General features: G+C 44.3%; 1 protein-coding gene and 1 long non-coding RNA gene across 2 annotated transcripts in view; one reads left to right on the top strand and one right to left on the bottom strand.

Moving 5' to 3' along the window:
- NBEA (neurobeachin) overlaps nucleotides 1–20,994 on the bottom strand; it is an 853,790-nt gene that overhangs the window by 754,270 nt on the left and 78,526 nt on the right.
- Nucleotides 895–20,500, top strand: LOC115651974. Its single transcript, XR_004000504.1, has 4 exons — nucleotides 895–905; nucleotides 11,631–11,634; nucleotides 16,068–16,073; nucleotides 20,404–20,500. It is a non-coding gene; the product is annotated as an uncharacterized LOC115651974 (long non-coding RNA).

The following is a 20,994-nucleotide window of genomic DNA, read 5'->3' as shown; positions in this document are numbered from 1 at the left end:
TTTGCCCATCCCTGCCTTAACACCATAACCCCGCAAAAAGGATGTGCATAGATCCATAGGGTTGTAATAAACGTGATAAGAGTTTCACCCTATTCATTCAGCTTATATTTGAATTCTGCATTTAATTCCCCGCTTTCACTCATCTTTTTCCAATTTGCTAAAATACAATTAAGCACAAAGACAGGAAAAAGTCGTAAAGTAGTGGAGGTCAATGATGCAAAGCTAACCAGAAGAAGTGAATTTTGAGAAGGGAATTAACAGAGGAGAGTATGTGTGCATGAGAGTACATTAGAGAGTGTTTTTGCAAGGTGGAACCAGTTGGAACTCATCTGCAGTGACTTCTAATTGGCCCACCTTCCTAAACGCAAAGCTAACCTACTTATCCAGCCTGGACTCTCAACATTTACTAACTACTACTATTTCCTGTCCCTTCTTCCAAGATGTGACATAGCAGAAGAAGCAGCGTACTTCAAGCTAGAAGTACTTATGTAGCTACATACCAGGAGTAATAGAGTTTAGCATATTTGTTCATCATTCCCTCTCATACTAATAAACTCATCTGGTAGATGCTTACTTTTGCTCCAAAAATATATTATGGTGGGATTGCATTTTATCAATTGCATATAGAATATTACCAACTGAAAAAAGTATACCCAACCTTTCTGAAGCTCAGAGCTATGCAGAAATTTAAATGAACTACTGCCCTGGAAAAGACCCAACACAACCACAATTTCATAAACTTGTGCTGTAATGAAGTACATATTACGAAAGGTGCTCTGATTATCTCAGAAGTTCTCCAGTTTTCATGTGCCTTTTGCTTTAAGTAGTATGCACCATGAGATCACTGAGAAGGGGCTTATCTGTGAATAAGCAGGGTTAATACAGGGTAGTAGCTGTAAAATGGGGTAAAGTACTTTATTACTAATTCACAGTGGATAATATACCTAGTTTTTCATCATGTCCCAAAATATGCCACTTATTCCATGCACCCCTTGTCCACATTTGAAAGTACCTATGTAAGAATAGAGCAAACTTGGAATGAGCAGTTCACTCCTTTATGAAGGAGGACACAAGTAAACAGTGAGTTGGTTATATCTTCATTCTCAGGAGGCATGATAAGTAAAACTTAACTCTTCACCAGTGAAATTATGCTCTCTTGAAATAGTAAAGATCTCTTTTTCCCAACTAATTTTAAACAATTACAATACAAATTGTTTAAAACATATAATCTGTTCCTCATTTGGTTTCCTTAATTAACATAATATGTGCTCGTTATTAAGACTAGGATTAAAGAAAGGTAATATTTCACTTCAGCAAATCAATTTCAACATTTCACGGACTGACATCTTTCCAAGATACTCTGATGTTGTGTCCATTCAGCATTCACCCATCTTATACTGTCTGAAACACTAAGGGACATCCCTCAACAATGCACCTGTATGTTATAGTTTCCATAGCTGACCTTGAATTTAACAAGGATTTTGCTGTGTTCTGGATAAGAACTTTCAACACTCCTATTGCCTGAACTAATGAGATCAGACAGCTCCATCTGTACTGGACATATTCTTTTTAGGGTATCGTGTCTGGAAGACTCTAGTATGATACATCTTTAAATATGACGACAAAATTATGGCAAAATATATTTACAAGGGCATATATCAGACACAATAGGAAATTGTTATTATTCACTATACTGAAATCAAAATATTTCAGATGTTTTACTGTTATCTATAAACGTATAGTTTTCCCAGAAATGCAAATTCCTTTTGCTTCTCTCTGGCTGAAATCGCAACTCTGACTACTGCACTGACTGGCTTCATGTTTATTAGCAGAAAGGATGCTGCCTCTGCTTTTGACTTCAGAAGTTCTACACAAAAATATAAAAACAAAGAAAATGGGGATATCATATGACTGAAAGGGAATTTGTACATAAGTTTAAACTTCTATCTCCCTTTCTGATTCATTACATTTCCACACCTCTCTTTTCTAGTCTTAAGAGCCTCATCTCTAAAATAATCATTTTTATTTGGATTGTTTACATTTACTGGCACCTAGCTTCTCCCTCCCAGTTCAATTTTTAAATGCATTATTGGGTTGACATATGCCTTGCTGGCCCATGAAAAGGAAGAATGGGAAGGTGAGATGATGTGAAAAAACCAAAAAAGTCACCTAAAACTTTATTCTTCATTACTTGAAGTTTGCCCATCATTCTATACAACTAAGTAAAATCTGAAGGCAAAACAAAATTAGTGGAATTACAGAAAAGTGCATGGGGTGCATGAGTTGAAATTGGCAGTGTCTCAGCCTTGCTTCTCCTTAAAGCTTCTAAAATCCACTTCAATTTTTCTATACTTTTTCCTCTTGAATCAAACAATCAAAACTACATAAACAGTCACATCAAGATATAACTCTAAGCACTCAAGAGGATGATTAGGTGTCTTCTCATTTCACTTTCAAACCAGTTACTACACAGTGTAATAAAAGTTTTAAAAGTAATTTCAGCAGTACTGCATTCTTTTATCAGAAATATTTCAGTAATGTAAAAATAGGAAGAAATGCCATAAAAATATTTTTCTACTCTTCGTACACTGGATAAGACGGTTACTCACCTTTGTAACTGTTGTTCTTCGAGATGTGTTGCTCACATCCATTCCAGTTAGGTGTGCGCGCCGCGCGTGCACGTTCGTCGGAAACTTTTTACCCTAGCAACTCCAGTGGGCCGGCAGGTCGCCCCCTGGAGTGGCGCCGCCATGGCGCCCAACATATATCCCTGCCGGCCCGCCCGCTCCTCAGTTCCTTCTTGCCGGCTACTCCGACAGTGGGGAAGGAGGGCGGGTGTGGAATGGATGTGAGCAACACATCTCGAAGAACAACAGTTACAAAGGTGAGTAACCGTCTTTTCTTCTTCGAGTGATTGCTCACATCCATTCCAGTTAGGTGACTCCCAAGCCATACCTAGGCGGTGGGGTCGGAGTGAGAAGTCGCGGCATGGAGCACTGCAGTTCCGAAGGCCGCATCCTCCCTCGACTGCTGGACCAGGGCGTAGTGGGAAGCAAAGGTGTGGACCGATGACCAGGTCGCTGCCCGACAGATTTCCTGGATGGGCACGCGGGCGAGGAAAGCCAGCGACGACGCCTGCGCCCTGGTAGAATGCGCAGTCACACGGCCCGTAGGGACATGGGCCAAGTCATAACAGGTCCTGATACAGGACGTAACCCAAGAGGATACCCTCTGGGAGGAGATAGGAAGCCCTTTCATACGATCTGCTACCGCCACGAAAAGCTGGGGGGATTTTCAGAAGGGCTTAGTCCTCTCTATGTAGAACGCGAGAGCCCTACGGACATCCAGCGAGTGGAGCTGCTGCTCCCTGCCTGAGGAGTGAGGTTTTGGGAAAAAAACCGGAAGGAAAATCTCTTGGTTGACGTGGAAGGCTGAGACCACCTTGGGCAGAAAAGCAGGGTGTGGTCTCAGCTGCACCTTGTCCTTGTGGAAGACCGTATATGGGGGGTCTACCACAAGAGCTCGGAGCTCCGACACCCGTCTAGCTGAGGTGATAGCCACTAGAAAGGCAGTTTTCCAAGAGAGGTAGAGCAGGGAGCAAGTAGCTAACGGCTCAAAGGGGGGCCCCATGAGCCGGGACAACACCAGGTTAAGATCCCAGGTTGGAGCAGGGGGACGGACGTTAGGGAATAAACGTTCCAGCCCTTTCAGGAATCTCGACACCGTCGGGTGAGAAAAAACGGAGCGACCGTCCGCACCCGGGTGAAAGGTGGAGATAGCTGCTAGGTGGACTCGCAACGACGATAAGGCCAGACCTTGCCCTTTGAGGGACCAAACGTAGTCTAAGATTTCGGTTATCAAAACTTCCATAGGGCGGAGATTTCTCTCTACGCACCAACAGGAGAAGCGCTTCCATTTCGCCGAATATGTGGCTCTTGTGGACGGTTTCCTGCTGCTCAAGAGCACCTCTCTCACAGGCGTGGAGCAGCGCAGCTCGGAACCAGTCAGCCACGCAGGAGCCACGCCGCTAGGTGCAGCGACTGCAGGTCTGGGTGACAGAGGGTCCCGTGGTCCTGGGTAATCAGGTCCGGATGAAGGGGCAGGGGAACTGGGTCGGCTATGGCCAAGTCCAGCAGCATGGTGTACCAGTGCTGCCTGGGCCATGCCGGGGCCACCATGATCACGAGAGCCCTGTCTCTGCGCACCTTCAGGAGGACCTTGTGGACCAGAGGGAACGGGGGAAACGCATAGTACAGGTGGGTCGACCACTGGATGAGGAAGGCATCCGCTATCGACCCCGGCTCCCTGCCCTGAAAGGAGCAGAACGCTTGGCACTTCCTGTTCCCCTTGGACGCGAAGAGGTCCACCCGGGGATAACCCCACCTCCGGAAAATGGAGAGAGCGACGTCCGGGCGAAGGGACCACTCGTGTGACAGGAAGGATCTGCTCAATCGATCCGCCAGCGTGTTCCGTACTCCAGGGAGGAAGGAAGCCCTGAGGTGAATGGAGTGGGCTACGCAAAAGTCCCAGAGTCGTATCGCCTCGTGGCACAGGGAGGAGGACCTGGTGCCGCCCTGCTTGTTGATATAGTACATGGTCGTCGTGTTGTCCGTGAACACGGCGACACAACGACCCTGAAGCTGATGACAGAACGCTTGACAAGCAAGGCGGACCGCTCTCAACTCCCGCATGTTGATGTGTAGCCCCACCTCCTCCTGGGACCACAGGCCCTGTGTCCGCAGGGCCCCAAGGTGGGCCCCCCAGCCTAGATCTGAGGCATCCGTTGTCAGGGATACCGAGGGCTGAGAGGGGTGGAAGGGAAGACCCGCACATAATACGGACTGGTCTAACCACCAGCCGAGAGAATCTAAGACCTTCTGGGGGATTGTGACTAACATGTCTAACGGTTGCCTTGCCGGCCTGTAATGACTGATAAGCCACAGCTGGAGAGGCCTCATGTGGAGCCGAGCGTAGTCGGTCACAAAGGTGCACGCCGCCATGTGGCCTAACAGGGTTAGACATGTCCTCACTGACGTCAATGGGGCTGACCGCAAACGTTGAACGATCGCCGCCATGGTCTGAAACCGTTGCAGAGGCAGAGAGGCCCTGCCCACAGTGGCGTCCAGGACGGCCCCGATAAATTCCACCTTCTGCGTGGGCCTCAGGGTGGACTTGTCTGTGTTTATCAAGAGGCCCAGACTTGCAAACATGCCGGTGATCACGCGGACATGGCTGTTGACTTGCTGTTCCGACGTGCCCCGAATCAACCAGTCGTCCAGATAAGGGAACACGTGGACACGGTTGCGCCGAAGATGCGCCACGACAACTGCCATGCATTTTGTAAACACCCTCGGGGCCGTGGACAGGCCGAATGGGAGGACTGCAAACTGATAATGAAGAGCCCCCACAACGAAGCGGAGAAAGCGTCTGTGGCGTGGCCAAATGGCAATGTGGAAATACGCGTCCTGCATGTTGAGGGCGGCGTACCAGTCTCCCGGATCCAGGGATGGAATAATGGTCCCCAGGGATACCATGCGGAACTTCAACTTCACGAGGTATTTGTTGAGTTCTCGCAGGTCGAGGATAGGCCTGAGGCCCCCCTTGGCCTTGGGGATCAGAAAGTAGCGGGAATAAAACCCCTTGCCTTTCTCGTTTTCCGGAACCGCCTCTATAGCTCCTTTGCTGAGGAGCGTCTGCACCTCCTGCCGAAGGAATTGCTCGTGAGAGGGGTCCCTGAAGAGGGACGAGGAAGGAGGGCGGGAAGGAGGAAATGAAACAAACTGCAGGCGGTATCCCGTCTGCACCATGCTCAAGACCCAGCGGTCCGATGTTATTTGGGACCACGACGGGAGGAAAAACGAAAGGCGGTTGGAAAACGGGGGGGAAGGATCCATAGGGGAAACTGTTACCGCGCCCTCGGGCGCACCTTCAAAATGAAGGCTTAGGACCAGGCGGGGGTTTTGAGGAGCCTTGGTTCTGCCCCCCTTGGTTCCCCGACTGTCTGCGCCTTCCGTTCCTGCCGCAGCGCCTGTAAAGGTCCTGCCGCTGGTGGAACTGGGAAAACGGCCTACGTTGCTGCTGTTGTTGCGACCTAAAGGGTCTACGCTGCGTCACGGGGGTGTGCATCCCGAGGGACCGCATAATAACCCGGTTGTCTTTTAGACTCTTGAGTCTGGGGTCTGTCTTATCAGAAAACAGGCCCTGGCCTTCGAAAGGAAGGTCCTGTATGGTATGCTGGAGCTCCGGCGGAAGTCCGGAAACCTGCAGCCAGGAGATGCGACGCATCGTAACTCCTGACGCGAGGGTACGGGCAGCCGAGTCCGCAGCGTCCAAGGAGGCTTGTAAGGCCGTGCGTGCGACCTTCTTGCCTTCGTCCAAGATGGCCGTAAACTCTTGGCGAGCATCCTGTGGCAGCAGCTCCTTAAATTTGTCCACTGCCACCCAGGAATTAAAGGCATATCTGCTCAGCAGGGCCTGCTGGTTGGAGACCCTGAGCTGCAGCGCCCCAGCCGAATACACCTTACGGCCAAGGAGGTCCATCCGCCTGGCTTCTCTGGATTTGGGGGCTGGAGCCTCCTGGCCGTGACGCTCCCTATCGTTCACTGATTGCACCACCAGTGAACCCGGAGTCGGGTGTACATGGAGATATTCGTATCCCCTAGAAGGGGCCATGTACTTCCTCTCGACTCCTTTCGCTGTCGGAGGGATGGAGGCCGGGGACTGCCAGATGGTATTGGCGTTGGCCTGGATGGTCCGTATGAAGGGCAGGGCGACCCTGGTGGGAGCATCAGAAGAGAGGATGGTTACAATTGGATCCTCTATCTCCGAGACCTCCTCTGCCTGCAGACTCAGATTTTGAGCCAAGCGCCTGAGGAGGTCTTGGTGCGCCCTGAGATCCAGCGGGGGGGGACTGTTGGAGGAGGTACCCGCCACCGCCTCATCCGGGGAGGAGGAAGATGAGACCCCAGGCACGAGAGTGTCTAACTGAGGGTCTTCCTCAGCCCTCGCCTCTGCCTCCGGAGCCGCAGAGGAGTCCTGCTGCTTGGACCCTTCCTCCCCTTCCGGGGAGGGAGGGGGGCGAGACAACGAGGCTTCAGGGGCCCTACGCTCCGCAGTCGCCGGTCTAGCAGGGAGCTGCTGGGGGCCCTGGGCCTGATGGTATGCCCAGGGTGTCCAGAATCCCCACTGTTGTGGGCCTTGGTCCTGCAGCGGCGGATCACCGAACAGCGCCGCCTGCCTGTCGGTGCCCAGCGCATACCCGCTGTCCGTCTGGGAAGATACGGACGGCTGTCTCGAGGGCCATGGTGGGGCCGACCCTGGATGGTAAGGGTCTGCGCGGGCCGGCACGGAGGATCGTCTCGGTGCCGGGGACCGGTGCCGGGAGTCATATCGGTGCCGGGATCGGGATCGGGACCGGGATCTGTCACGGTGCCGGGATCCTGATCGGGACCGGGCGCTGCTTCGGTGCCGGGACCTGCCACCAGCTCGGTGCCGGGAGGTCGACCGAGACCGGGACCTGCCACCAGCTCGGTGCCGGAAGGTCGACCGGTGCGGCGAGTAGCGTCGGGACCCGCTCCTGGAATCGCGGTGCCGGTGTCGACGACTGGAGCCTGACCGCGACCGTCTCGATGCCGACCGGTGCCGCGAGTGCGACCGGTACCGCTGAGGGGAGCGGTGCCGGGACTGCGAGCGGCGTCGGGATCTGGAGCGCCCAAGACGTCGGGACCTGGATCGTGAACGACTGTCTCTGGGCGGTGCCGATATCATGGGCTTGCCTCTGGACACGACCCGCACCGGAGGTACCGGGGGTGGCAGCCGAGTGGGCTCAGTCAGGGCAATAAGGTCCCGAGCCGAGGCGAAGGTCTCCGGTGTGGACGGGACCACTATCTCAACCCCAGATCTCATGGGGGAGCTCGGCGGTACCGGTCTCAACGGACCCGCCGGGCCCGGAGTCAACGGTGCTGACGGTGCCAGCGGCGCCACGGCCGATGTCGAGGCCGGGCGCTCTAGCCGAGTCTTCCTGGCCGGAGTATCAGACTTCGACGGCCTTGGCTCTGACTCCAGTGCCGGAGAGGGTCGGTGCCGAGGAGTCTTCTCGGTGCCGGAGCGATCCGGTGCCGGTGCCGATACCACGGCCTGCGAAGCCGTCGGGTCAAGTGCCGCCTCCATTAGGAGAGTTCGGAGCCTTTGATCCCTCTCCTTCTTTGTCCTCGGCTTAAAGGCCTTACAGATGCGGCACTTGTCGGATCTGTGCGATTCCCCGAGGCACTTCAGGCACGCTTCGTGGGGATCGCTGGTAGGCATGGGCTTCTTGCAGGCCGCACACTGCTTGAAGCCCGGCGAAACAGGCATGAGCCTGGCGCCGGGTGCCGGGAAGGGCTAAGCCCCCGGCAAAGAACTACTTAGCAACTATTTAACTTAACTATCTGCTTAACAAACTAATTAACAACTATAATGGAACTAGAGATGAACGATAGATAAACGATAGAGAACTAGGAGAGCTAGGGACGTGGAGGACAGCTATGCCGGGCTCCACAGTTCCAACGACCGACACGGCGGTAAGAAGGAACTGAGGAGCGGGCGGGCCGGCAGGGATATATATTGGGCGCCATGGCGGCGCCACTCCAGGGGGCGACCTGCCGGCCCACTGGAGTTGCTAGGGTAAAAAATTTCCGACGAACGTGCACGCGCGGCGCGCACACCTAACTGGAATGGATGTGAGCAATCACTCGAAGAAGAAAAAATAGGTCCCAACCTGGAATATTTGAAATACTCAGAAGTTAAGACCAGAAGGGACTATCAGATCATCTAATCTAACCTCCTATATATCACAGAACACCAACACTACCCAGATATCCCCATGCCAAGCCCAACAATCAAATTTAAACCAAAATAGTACAGATCTCAGGAGACTTAACTATTACATGCCACAGGCAGAGAACAGGAGGTACGAGATGCAACCATGCATCCTAATAAAAGTGAACCACACTCCATGCTGCAGAGAAAGGCAAAGAACCCCCAAGGTCACTGCAAATCTGCAGGAAAATTCCTTTCAAATGCCTTACATGGTGATCAGTCAGACCTGAGCATGTGAGCAAGAACAGCCAACTAAGCACCTGAGAGAATATTCTCAGTGCCACCTCAGAGCACCAGCCCTTCCCATCCAATGCTCCCCTCTCCAGTGGTGGCTCCATCTGATGCTTCAAAGGAAGAAGACAAAACAATAAAAAAAAAATACATTCCTTTCCTGACCACCTACTGGTGACTGGCTAAAGTACTGAAGCATGAGATATTATGAACATGAAACACGAATTGTAAGTTAATCACAAAGATCTCAAGCCCAGCCTCCTGGGAGTATGGGTTAAGGAGTTTGGAGCGCAGGTGGTATTCTCTTCGATTCTTCCGGTTGAAGGTAGGGGTCCGGGCAGAGACAGATGCATCGTGGAGGTGAATGCCTGGCTGCGAAGATGGTGTCGCCAGGAGGGCTTTGGCTTCCTCGACCATGGGATGCTATTCGAGGAAGGACTGCTAGGAAAAGATGGCATTCACCTTTCGAAGAGGGGAAAGGCCTTATTTGCGCACAGACTGGCTAACCTAGTAAGGAGGGCTTTAAACTAGGTTCGACGGGGACAGGTGAGCAAAGTCCACAGGTAAGTGGGGAACAAGACCTGAGAGATGGGTTGGAAACAGAAGGGAGCACGGGCTATAATGGCAGAGAGGAAGGAGGGTCAGGGTGAAGCTGGGAGGCAAGATCAAACCAGTATCTTAGCTGCCTATATACAAATGCAAGAAGTATGGGTAATAAGCAGGAGGAACTGGAAGTGCTAATAAATAAATATAACTATGACATTATTGGCATTACTGAAACTTGGTGGGATAATACACACGACTGGAATGTTGGTGTGGATGGGTATAGTTTGCTCAGGAAGGATAGACAGGGGAAAAAGGGAGGAGGTGTTGCCTTATATATTAAAAATGTACACACTTGGACTGAGGTGGAGATGGACATAGGAGACGGAAGTGTGGAGAGTCTCTGGGTTAGGCTAAAAGGGGTAAAAAACACGGGTGATGTCGTGCTGGGAGTCTACTACAGGCCACCTAATCAGGCGGAAGAGGTGGATGAGGCTTTTTTCAAACAACTAACAAAATCATCCAAAGCCCAAGATTTGGTGGTGATGGGGGACTTCAACTATCCAGATATATGTTGGGAAAATAACACCGCGGGGCACAGACTATCCAATAAGTTCCTGGACTGCATAGCAGACAACTTTTTATTTCAGAAAGTTGAAAAAGCTACTAGGGGGGAAGCTGTTCTAGACTTGATTTTAACCAATAGGGAGGAACTTGTTGAGAATTTGAAAGTAGAAGGAAGCTTGGGTGAAAGTGATCATGAAATCATAGAATTTGCAATTCTAAGGAAGGGTAGAAGGGAGTACAGCAGAATAGAGACAATGGATTTCAGGAAGGCGGATTTTGGTAAGCTCAGAGAGCTGATAGGTAAGGTCCCATGGGAATTAAGACTGAGGGGAAAAACAACTGAGGAAATTTGGCAGTTTTTCAAAGGGACACTATTAAGGGCCCAAAAGCAAGTTATTCCGATGGTTAGGAAAGATAGAAAATGTGGCAAAAGACCACCTTGGCTTACCTTGAGATCTTGCGTGACCTACAAAATAAAAAGGCGTCATATAAAAAATAGAATCTAGGTCAGATCACGAAGGATGAATATAGGCAAATAACACAGGAATGCAGAGGCAAGATTAGAAAAGCAAAGGCACAGAATGAACTCAAACTAGCTATGGGAATAAAGGGAAACAAGACGACTTTTTATCAATACATTAGAAGCAAGAGGAAGACTAAGGACAGGGTAGGCTCACTGCTCAATGAGGAGGTGGAAACAGTAACAGGAGACTTGGAAATGGCAGAGATGCTTAATGACTTCTTTGTTTCGGTCTTCACTGAGAAGTCTGAAGCAATGTCTAATATAGTGAATGCTTACAGGAAGAGGGTAGGTTTAGAAGATAATATAAAAAAAGAGCAAGTAAAAAATCACTTAGAAAAGTTAGATGCCTGCAAGTCACCAGGACCTGATGAAATGCATCTTAGAATACTCAAGGAGTTAATAGAAGAGGTATCTGAGCCTCTAGCTATTATCTTTGGGAAATCATGGGAGACGGGGGAGATTCCAGAAGACTGGAAGGGGGCAAATATAGTGCCCATCTATAAAAAGGGAAATAAAAACAACCCAGGAAACTACAGACCAGTTAGTTTAACTTCTGTGCCAGGGAAGATAATGGAGCAGGTAATCAAAGAAATCATCTGCAAACACTTGGAAGGTGGTAAGGTGATAGGGAATAGCCAGCATGGATTTGTAAAGAACAAATCGTGTCAAACTAATCTGATAGCGTTCTTTGATAGGATAACTAGCCTTGTGGATAAGGGAGAAGCGGTGGATGTGATATACCTAGACTTTAGTAAGGCATTTGATACGGTCTCGCATGATATTCTTATAGATAAACTAGGAAAGTACAATTTAGATGGGGCTACTATAAGGTGGGTGCATAACTGGCTGATAACCGTACTCAGAGAGTAGTTGTTAATGGCTCCCAATCCTGCTGGAAAGGTATAACAAGTGGGGTTCCGCAGGGCTCTGTTTTGGGACCGGTTCTGTTCAATATCTTCATCAACGATTTAGATGTTGGCATAGAGAGTACGCTTATTAAGTTTGCGGACGATACCAAACTGGGAGGGATTGCAACTGCTTTGGAGGACAGAGTCAAAATTCAAAATGATCTGGACAAATTGGAGAAATGGTCTGAGGTAAACAGGATGAAGTTCAATAAAGATAAATGCAAAGTGCTCCACTTAAGAAGGAACAATCAGTTTCACACATACAGAATGGGAAGAGACTGTCTAGGAAGGAGTATGGCAGAAAGAGAGCTAGGGGTCATAGTAGACCACAAGCTTAATATGAGTCAACAGTGTGATACTGTTGCAAAAAAAGCAAACGTGATTCTGGGATGCATTAACAGGTGTGTTGTAAACAAGACACAAGAAGTCATTCTTCCGCTTTACTCTGCGCTGGTTAGGCCTCAACTGGAGTATTGTGTCCAGTTCTGGGCACCGCATTTCAAGAAAGATGTGGAGAAATTGGAGAGGGTCCAGAGAAGAGCAACAAGAATGATTAAAGGTCTTGAGAACATGACCTATGAAGGAAGGCTGAAGGAATTGGGTTTGTTTAGTTTGGAAAAGAGAAGACTGAGAGGGGACATGATAGCAGTTTTCAGGTATCTAAAAGGGTGTCATCAGGAGGAGGGAGAAAACTTGTTCACCTTAGCCTCCAATGATAGGACAAGAAGCAATGGGCTTATCTGCAGCAAAGGAGATTTAGGTTGGACATTAGGAAAAAGTTCCTAACTGTCAGGGTAGTTAAACACTGGAATAGATTGCCTAGGGACGTTGTGGAATCTCCATCTCTGGAGATATTTAAGAGTAGGTTAGTTAAATGTCTATTAGGGATGGTCTAGACAGTATTTGGTCCTGCCATGAGGGCAGGGGACTGGACTCGATGACCTCTCGAGGTCCCTTCCAGTCCTAGAGTCTATGAGTCTATAACACCACGGGCAACCCCATCATACAATCTCACTCAGACATTTGTCAAGTTCTGTCTTAAAACTAGTTGTTTGCCCCCACAACTCCTACTAGGAGGTTGTTCCAGCACCTCGCTCCTCTGAGGGTTAAAAATCTCTTCTAATTTCCAGGCTACATTTTTTCATGGCCAATCTTTACCAATTTGTTCTTGGGGCAACATTGTCCCTTAGCTTAAATAGCTCTTTGCCTTACCTGATGTTACTGTCCCTGATGTATCCTCAAACATCAGTAACATCCCCTCTCAGCCTTTGTCTTACTAAGCTTATGAGATTAAACTGTTTCTTCTTGTAAGAGAGGCTCTCCGTTCCTCTGATCATCCTAGTAGCTGTTCTCTGCATCTGTTTCCATTTGAATTCATCTTTCCTGAGAAGAGTACACAGTTTTCCAGGTAAGATCTTATCAACCAGTGCCTTATACAATGGTATTATTACTTCTTTATTTTCAGTGGAAATACCTCACCTGATACATCCTAGGATCCTAACTGCCTTTTTTTGCAGCCGAATCACATTGGTGGCTCATAGTCATGCTGTGATTGACTAACTCACTCCAAATTTCCTCCCTCCTCTGTATCTTTCAACCGATAAGCATGCAGCTTACAGCAGAAATTCTTGTTAGTCTATGAGCTTGTACTTCATATTATAAAATTTCATCCCATTTCTATTAAGTCAGTCCTCAAGGTTATCCAGTTATTCCTGTATAATATTCTGATTCTCCACTGAATTGACATTGCCATCCAACTTCATATCAGCAAATTTCATATGAAGAGCCAAAAGTTAAAAAAGCCACTGAGTTGGCAAAAGTGATTTGTAAGAACTAAGTTTGCATTTCAAAATTATTTTCTACTTTAAAAATGCACATATTTTATTTGAACTTACTATTTAATTTTAAAAAATAAGCAATCTGAAATATCACAAAATTTAACATTTGTTTGTTTATATGGCATTAACATTGAGAAAAAATTCCCCCCAAAGGTTTCAGAGTGATTAGAAGGGTCAATTAAAAATTCCACTGGAAACTAAGTGTCGTTATGTAACAACTGACCCCACCAAAAAAATAAGGCTACTTAATAAATAAGCTTTGGAGAAATCAATATTAACCAGTCTAAGAATAAAATTTATTCAGCTGCTCTCTCTCTCTCTATATATATATATAAATTGCTGACAATGAAAAACTAACATTCTTTTACCTGACAGTTTTGAAAATGAGAGAGTATACAAGTAAAATATTTCAAGGATGTAAAGGCATTAAAAATTACCAAACAATCTTGATCAATAGCACTTCAGTTACATGAATGATTCCTCTAAACAGGATCATGTCCTCCAATGTTTAACAGAGAATAAACCTCCTTTTATCCATGCTTTATAGCATATACACCATAATATTTGAATAATCAAGATTGCACTGTGCAGACGGTTTCCAATTATCTTACCAAATGACCAAACTCACTATTCATCTAGTTCTACCACAACAACGATATTTCAATTTCAAAAGTTCAGGGCTTCAGGGGTCTATTTTCCCTATCAATGCACACACATCTCATTAACATTAATGGAAGTTACACATGTGCATCAACAAGAAAAAAGCATCTTTTGCATTATACCAATGTCCACAGCACCAACTGGATTTTTCCAATTTCAACAGGTAGAATAAATATTCTGTTTGTATCATTTATAAACACACATTTCCTCACTCTGGTTCTGGTGGGCTAAATCATGGAACAAACTGTCTGCTTGCCAGTTCAGGATATATTTGGGAAACATAGCAAAACATGAGAGGATGTACAGCAATGAACAATGACTGGCTGAGCAGATGTCAGAAACCATTCTATGCCGTTACCCCCATCGTCTAATAGAGAATGCTGGTTGTGAGCTAATAATGTTATAGTAACTTTTTCAGTTTTACAATCTTAATATCAAATGTTCTCTTCCCATTGTCTTTTTTCCACTGGTAGTTCCCTCAAGGCTGCGTACCTGGCCCCTATTGTCCTCTGTCTTCCATTAAACTTTTCTGTCTGTTCTGCCAAGGCTCTCGTTCAGATCATCACGTTGCACCCAAATTCCTACTCCAACTACATTGTCCACTCATCCTCTTGAGCAAGACAATTCTCTTCAAAACAGGTTGAGGCTTGATGTATGATGTGACACTACTACAGTCTATTGCCAGCCAGCTCTTCCTAATTAATGGGGTCATTGACTCCCTTCCTTAAGATATACTTTCAAGGTGTCTTCTAGCATTACCCTCTGTTCCCCATGGTCCTCTTACCATGATGAAGTTGAGAAAAAAGAACTTACTCATCTTCTGAAGCATCAGCCATCCGCACACAATGACAATCACAGCAAAGATGTTTCATAATCTTTGCCTCACCACTGGTGACATTAGCTGCAGAAAGAACACTGGCGTTGTTGTGATAGTCTTCCCATCTGATATGGAAAATCTTCCTAATGCAGCACTATTGGTACTACTATAGATGCTTAGGATGGCTTCAGTATGTCACCCATGTGTTACACCAATAAAGAAGAGTGAGGATGACTACTGCATTTTAGACCAGGATTGTTTCCATCTGCAAATCTGTCAATAAATACATGATGGAACAACTTTCGGAAGAATACACTGGCTAAAAGGATTCTACAGTCAATCACCACATCAAGCTTGGCTGTCTGGGAAAGGAGGCTACCTAGGTAAGAGAAATGCTCAACATTTTCCAGGAATTCAACACCAATCACAATTTGTGGGAGAACAGGGGCAACTTGTACTGGGACAGGCCTGGTGGAGAACCTTAGTCTTTCCAATGTTGAGGGAAAGTTCCAGGCTATGATAGGTGCCTGAGAAGAGAACTAGGGTAGATTGCAGGTCAGCCTCAGTGTGCGTGAGGACAGCACAGTCGTCAGCATCCTGAAGGTTAACAACAACAGTCCTGGTAATTTTAGTTTTAGAATGAAGACACCGCAGATTGAAGAGCTGGTCATTCATGTGATACTCAATCCCAACTCCAGAAGAAAGGCAGTCATAAATAAGAACCAAGATTACAGCAAGATAGATGGAAAAAAAGGTTGAGGCAATAACACAGCACTACTTAACAGCAGTACGGTTGGTGAACAGGTCCGTCTCCAACCCATTACAGAGGATAGTAGCAGTCATCCCCTCATGAAGTAGCCTGAGAATATGAATCAACTTCAATGAAAAATGAAACCCAGACAGCAGCTTCTATAATGCTTCAAGATTAAGACCTTTGATTCCATCAATTAGGTCAATAAATGCCAAACAATGGCTGTCAGGTATCAGAGGGTAGCCGTGTTAGTCTGGATCTGTAAAAGCAGTAAAGAATCCTGTGGCACCGTATAGACTAACGGACGTTTTGGAGCATGAGCTTTCGTGGGTGAATACCCACTTCCTCAGATGCATGTAATGGAAATATCCAGGGGCAGGTATATATATGTGTGCTAGCAAGCAAGCTAAAGATAACGAGGTCAGTTCAATCAGGGAGGATGAGGCCCTGTTCTAGCAGTTGAGGTGTGAAAACCAAGAGAGGAGAAACTGGTTCTGTAATTGGCAAGCCATTCACAGTCTTTGTGAAACAATGGCTGGTATTGTCCTCTACACTTCTCTTGGATCTGTCGTACAACAAGAGTCATGTGGGTGGTGCCCCAAGACAGTCAAACCACACTGGGATGAAGAAAATACAACTGATATAAAACACAGCAGATTGTCTCTAGAATGGATCATTTTATGGTTTATCTTACAATGGTCACCCTTAAAAGGCCAGCACTTTAATCGCAGTTACTGTTTAGTAATATTTGAAAAACCACAGTATTTCCCTATAGTGAAGATAGGAAAATAGTGCAGCATGTGATAATTGCTATGTAGTAACTGTGGCTAACCATTGAACTTTTAAGAGTGACTGCTATTTAATAAGGCTTAATGCATACCAATACATAATGCATACTCAAAAAATGGGAGCTACATTTGAAGTAGATCTAAATGTTTTCTAAATGTAACTAGAATAATCACCTTTGAGTTAAATACAAACAAAAGGAATATCAGAATTTTTTTTTTCCCAAAAACCTACCAGCATAGCTATATGACAAGTGTACAAAACAAAAAAAAGTGTCTCAGCAGTACCGACTGCTGCTTCTGGAACAGACATCACTACACAGTATTTATTAAGTGCCATAATTATGCTTGGAGTGAACAGAAGAGCAGGTACTAAATCTCTGCACAACAGAACTTTACCTGAAATTAGCACAGTTTGAACAAACAGTACAATGGATTACCAGATAAAGGCCTCATCTAGAAGCAGTGCAGATTTTTTTAAAAAACTAAAAATATATGAAGATAGATTTTAAATAAACTACCATGTCCTATTTCATATGCATATTTAACTAATTATGTTTCCTTAAAGATCAATTGAGGTAGGATCTCAGCAATTTTCTTTTAAAGTTTAACTGTAAGTATATAGTAGTTCAATACCAGTGATCATAGCTGATTATAACGTTTATTGTATTTTTAAAAAATCCTTTTGTCTTAATGAAACAATCTATTAAATACTTTTAAGTATTATTTAAGTAAAAGTATTGTAGAATTGGAAAATCTAAAAATACCATCGGAACACAACCGCTCACTTAATAAACCTTATTCATATTCATTTTGGTTTCACTTAAAAGGCTACTCTGTTTCCGTAGCAGCAAAGTCTTTGCTTTTTGTATGTCTTGTACACTGATGTCTCAGTTGTATGTCATTTTAGGTGACTTTGGAATCTAAAATAATAATTTTACTAAAAGGAGACAGAACAATTTTTACCAGTTAGAGTATATGTTGGCATTATGTAATTCAGGACAACATGACAAACATATGAAAAGGACTCTAAGAGAAAAAAAAATAATAAAATGTCCTATTGTTATTGGAAAAAAAAAATCAAACCTACACTCTACTGGCATTCCTCACACAACACAGTATTTTAAAGTTATGAGCAGCACTCTCTCTGGAGTACCTTCATCTAACTCACCTTTCAGATTCCAGACCAAATTACAATACTAGAATATTTCTCAAACACAGTACACATCTCCTTTCAGCTCTCTAATTTCACTTCCACAAACAATTTCAACTACAATTACATTCAAGAGATCTATCTAGCTCCAGTTTTAAAAGAAGCTTACAATGTTACAAATATCTTACTCAATGTTATGTATTAAGCATCCACAGTGTGCTTAGAGCTGTATGTACAGCACACAGACTCATTAATGTCTGAGAGCCTCTCAATTACTATAGCAATAGGGATCGTACAAATACTTAGACAACTGATCACACAGTCTGATAGGGGACACTTAAGTAGCCAAGAATAAGCAGTGGCTATGGCATGCTCTTCTAATTAAATTTTGCGTCTCATGTTCATGAAAAATCTTGTCTTGGAGCCTGAAGTCCATAAAACAGGTATTGAACTCACAGTTCTCTACTTTGTCTTGCCCACTTGGAGAGTAATTAAATCTCCATGGCCCGTTCAGTAACTGGCCACTCTACTGAAAATGCTACCACGAAATAATATAACTATTGGCACATGACTTCAGGGATACTGACATTTTAGAATTCACTTTATAATGAAAACACAAATTAAAAAGGAATTTTCTCAATTCAAGTTTTAGTACTTCGATCCATTAATCCATACAAGTTATTTAAATCTATTTTTTCAAAGAAAACCTTGTACCTTTTAGTATGACTTGTATGACAAGAGGCCAAAAATAGAGGGTCAGTTAAGTATGATTTGTATTATAATACCAGGGAGCCTAATAAAGGAACAGGACACCACTGTGCTAGGTGCTGTACAAACAGAACAAAAGGATTGTCCCTGAACCTATCTAAATATGAGACAGATAGATTCACAAAGACACAAGAGTAAAAGAAAAACAGTGACACACTATTGGTCAGCACGATAGTCCATGAATTTGGCACACACCAGTGGCTTAACCACTGTCATGTTTTTGTAGGCGTCATGGCAAAGCAGAATTTTAAGGAGGGATCTGAAAGTGGATAATGAGGTAGCTTTGGGGAAGTTTACAAGGAGTGGCTTCCAAGCATGAAGGGAAGCATGGGAGAAAGCACAACTTTGCTTGTTTGAAATGTTAACAAGTTGGAGGCTGGTATCATGGCCAATGGGAGGGGACAGTCAACATTTCAATAACAAATGAGAAGCAATACATAGGGTATAGATAAGGCATGAAAGGCCTTCAAAGTGAAGACCACCTTACATGTTTTAGGTGATAAAGAAATGGATGCAAAGAAAGGGGCAACATGGTCAAAGTGACAGATTATGAAAATTAGACAAAGTGGGTGATGTAGTTTCTTTTATTGGACCAACTGCTGTTGGTATAAGAGACATGCTTTCAAGCTACAGAGTTCTTCAGGTTTTTGCATTTTGAATGGATGAGCAGCGAAGGTTACATGTGTAAAGGCCAGAGAGAAAGATATTGCAGTAATGGAGATGTCATATGATGTACCTACAAAAAAACTAAAAAATTTATAAAAAATCTTAATGCATAACAATCTTTATTAACAAAAGTTAAGCTAACTGTAACCCTAATAATGCAAAATTTGTAAAAACAAAAATTGTGTAAAACAAAAAAAAACTAAAAAGTTTACACAAGGTTGAAAAACAACATAAACTAAAATCTCAAATAAAAAACAAAATAAAATAACCTATGTATAAACAAAATGCAGCTTTTATTATTGTCTATAACAAAAGTATAAATGCTTGTTGTAATTATTTACCTATTAAAAACCTATCTAAAAAACCCCCTATATCCTAGTGCACTCTCTCCCTGTTGTAGCTGCTAAACAAAATAAGATTTCTAACTCGACTATACTCAAACAAAAAGCAAAAATTAAGTTTTTCTCCAACAATTTGGGGAGTCATCCAAAATAGCAACGCCTATTAAAACACAGGCAGCTGCTACAAATTGTTCCCCTTCAAACCCCATAGCGCCACCAAAAAAAAAATACAAAACCTTTTAAAATCTCTATTAAAATATCAAAAAAAAAACCTGTCTGTAAAGCCTTTTGCCCCTGTTAGGCTTACGACATCTAAACTTATTAACTATGCAGCAAAATCAAATACAAAGTAATATTAAAAAACAGTTTTGCCACCCCAACAAATTAAAACAATACTAAAAACTGCTTAATTAGCCAACAAAATAACGCGTAAAAAAATGCATTAAATATACACCAGTGCTAAAAAGTTTTTACCACATCATAATATTAAGTCCAAACGTAAAATACAAATGCATCATAATATTTAAAAATAAAAGCCTTAAGGTGTATATGTATACACTAGAACAAGTAACTATTACCAAAAAACGCCCAAAGTACTCTGCAAAGCAAAACCTCGTAACCAAAACTACTCTAAGGTAAGCTCAGTAACTAAAAAATCTTTAAAAAATCCAACCCACGGTGGGCTAACTCGGCCTAGCTTCATCCAGCAAAAAAGCTACCTAATTCTAAAAGCATGTAAACCCATCTTCCCTCCCTCTTTCCTTTCTGTTTAAGTTACTAACAGTCTAATCATCTCACTAAATGCAATCAAAGTATGCAAGTGCCATCTCCCTAAAACTAGCCAATGCTCTTTGCTAAAAAAAATGTAAAAAAGTCATAGCCATCCTCGTTAGCCTCTCCTGCGTAAATACCCTATTAAAAAATCCTTAGTTTATGTGCCGCTAGCGCAAACAAAGCATCCTCCCTGTGTATATAATTAAAAAAATAAATAAACAGTCTAAACATTCCACCTCACCACCTAAAAATACCCCAGCATATTATATATACGTACATTATAATCCAATAACCTGCAAATATTTTAAAAATTTAAATCTTTACATGCGTAAAAATCCATCTAAACAATTGCCCACTAAAAAGTACCTTCAATCTAAATAAAATCATACATCTCAAAAAAGCTTTTAATCACCAAAAAGCCTCTATCATTGTGTGGATGAATATGAAAAGGCCTTATCTTAGAGATGTTATACAAGAAAAATCTGCAGATGTTAAACATAACTTGATGCAAGGACCTACAGAGAAGTTCAGAAGATGGTTCAGAATACTGGAAGTTGGATATGTAACTTTCACCTCTAAGCTGTTAGTTCAAACACAGCTCAGTTTGGTAGAGATCACCAGAGCCTTGAAAACAACTACTTCCCATAAGCAAGTGAAGCTTGCCCTGTTAAGTGAAGTGACGTACAGCAGGAACTGCAGATCTCAGCATTTCTTTAAAAAAACCTCTATTTTTGGCCAATAGGGTTTAAATGATAACCTTCCAACTAAGTGTAAATCAGTGCACTGTTATCTTCATAGATTCATAGACTCTAG

This window comes from Gopherus evgoodei, chromosome 1 (genome assembly GCF_007399415.2).
Source record: "Gopherus evgoodei ecotype Sinaloan lineage chromosome 1, rGopEvg1_v1.p, whole genome shotgun sequence".
NCBI lineage: Eukaryota > Metazoa > Chordata > Testudines > Testudinidae > Gopherus > Gopherus evgoodei.
This window is presented reverse-complemented; position numbering and strand designations above follow the sequence as displayed.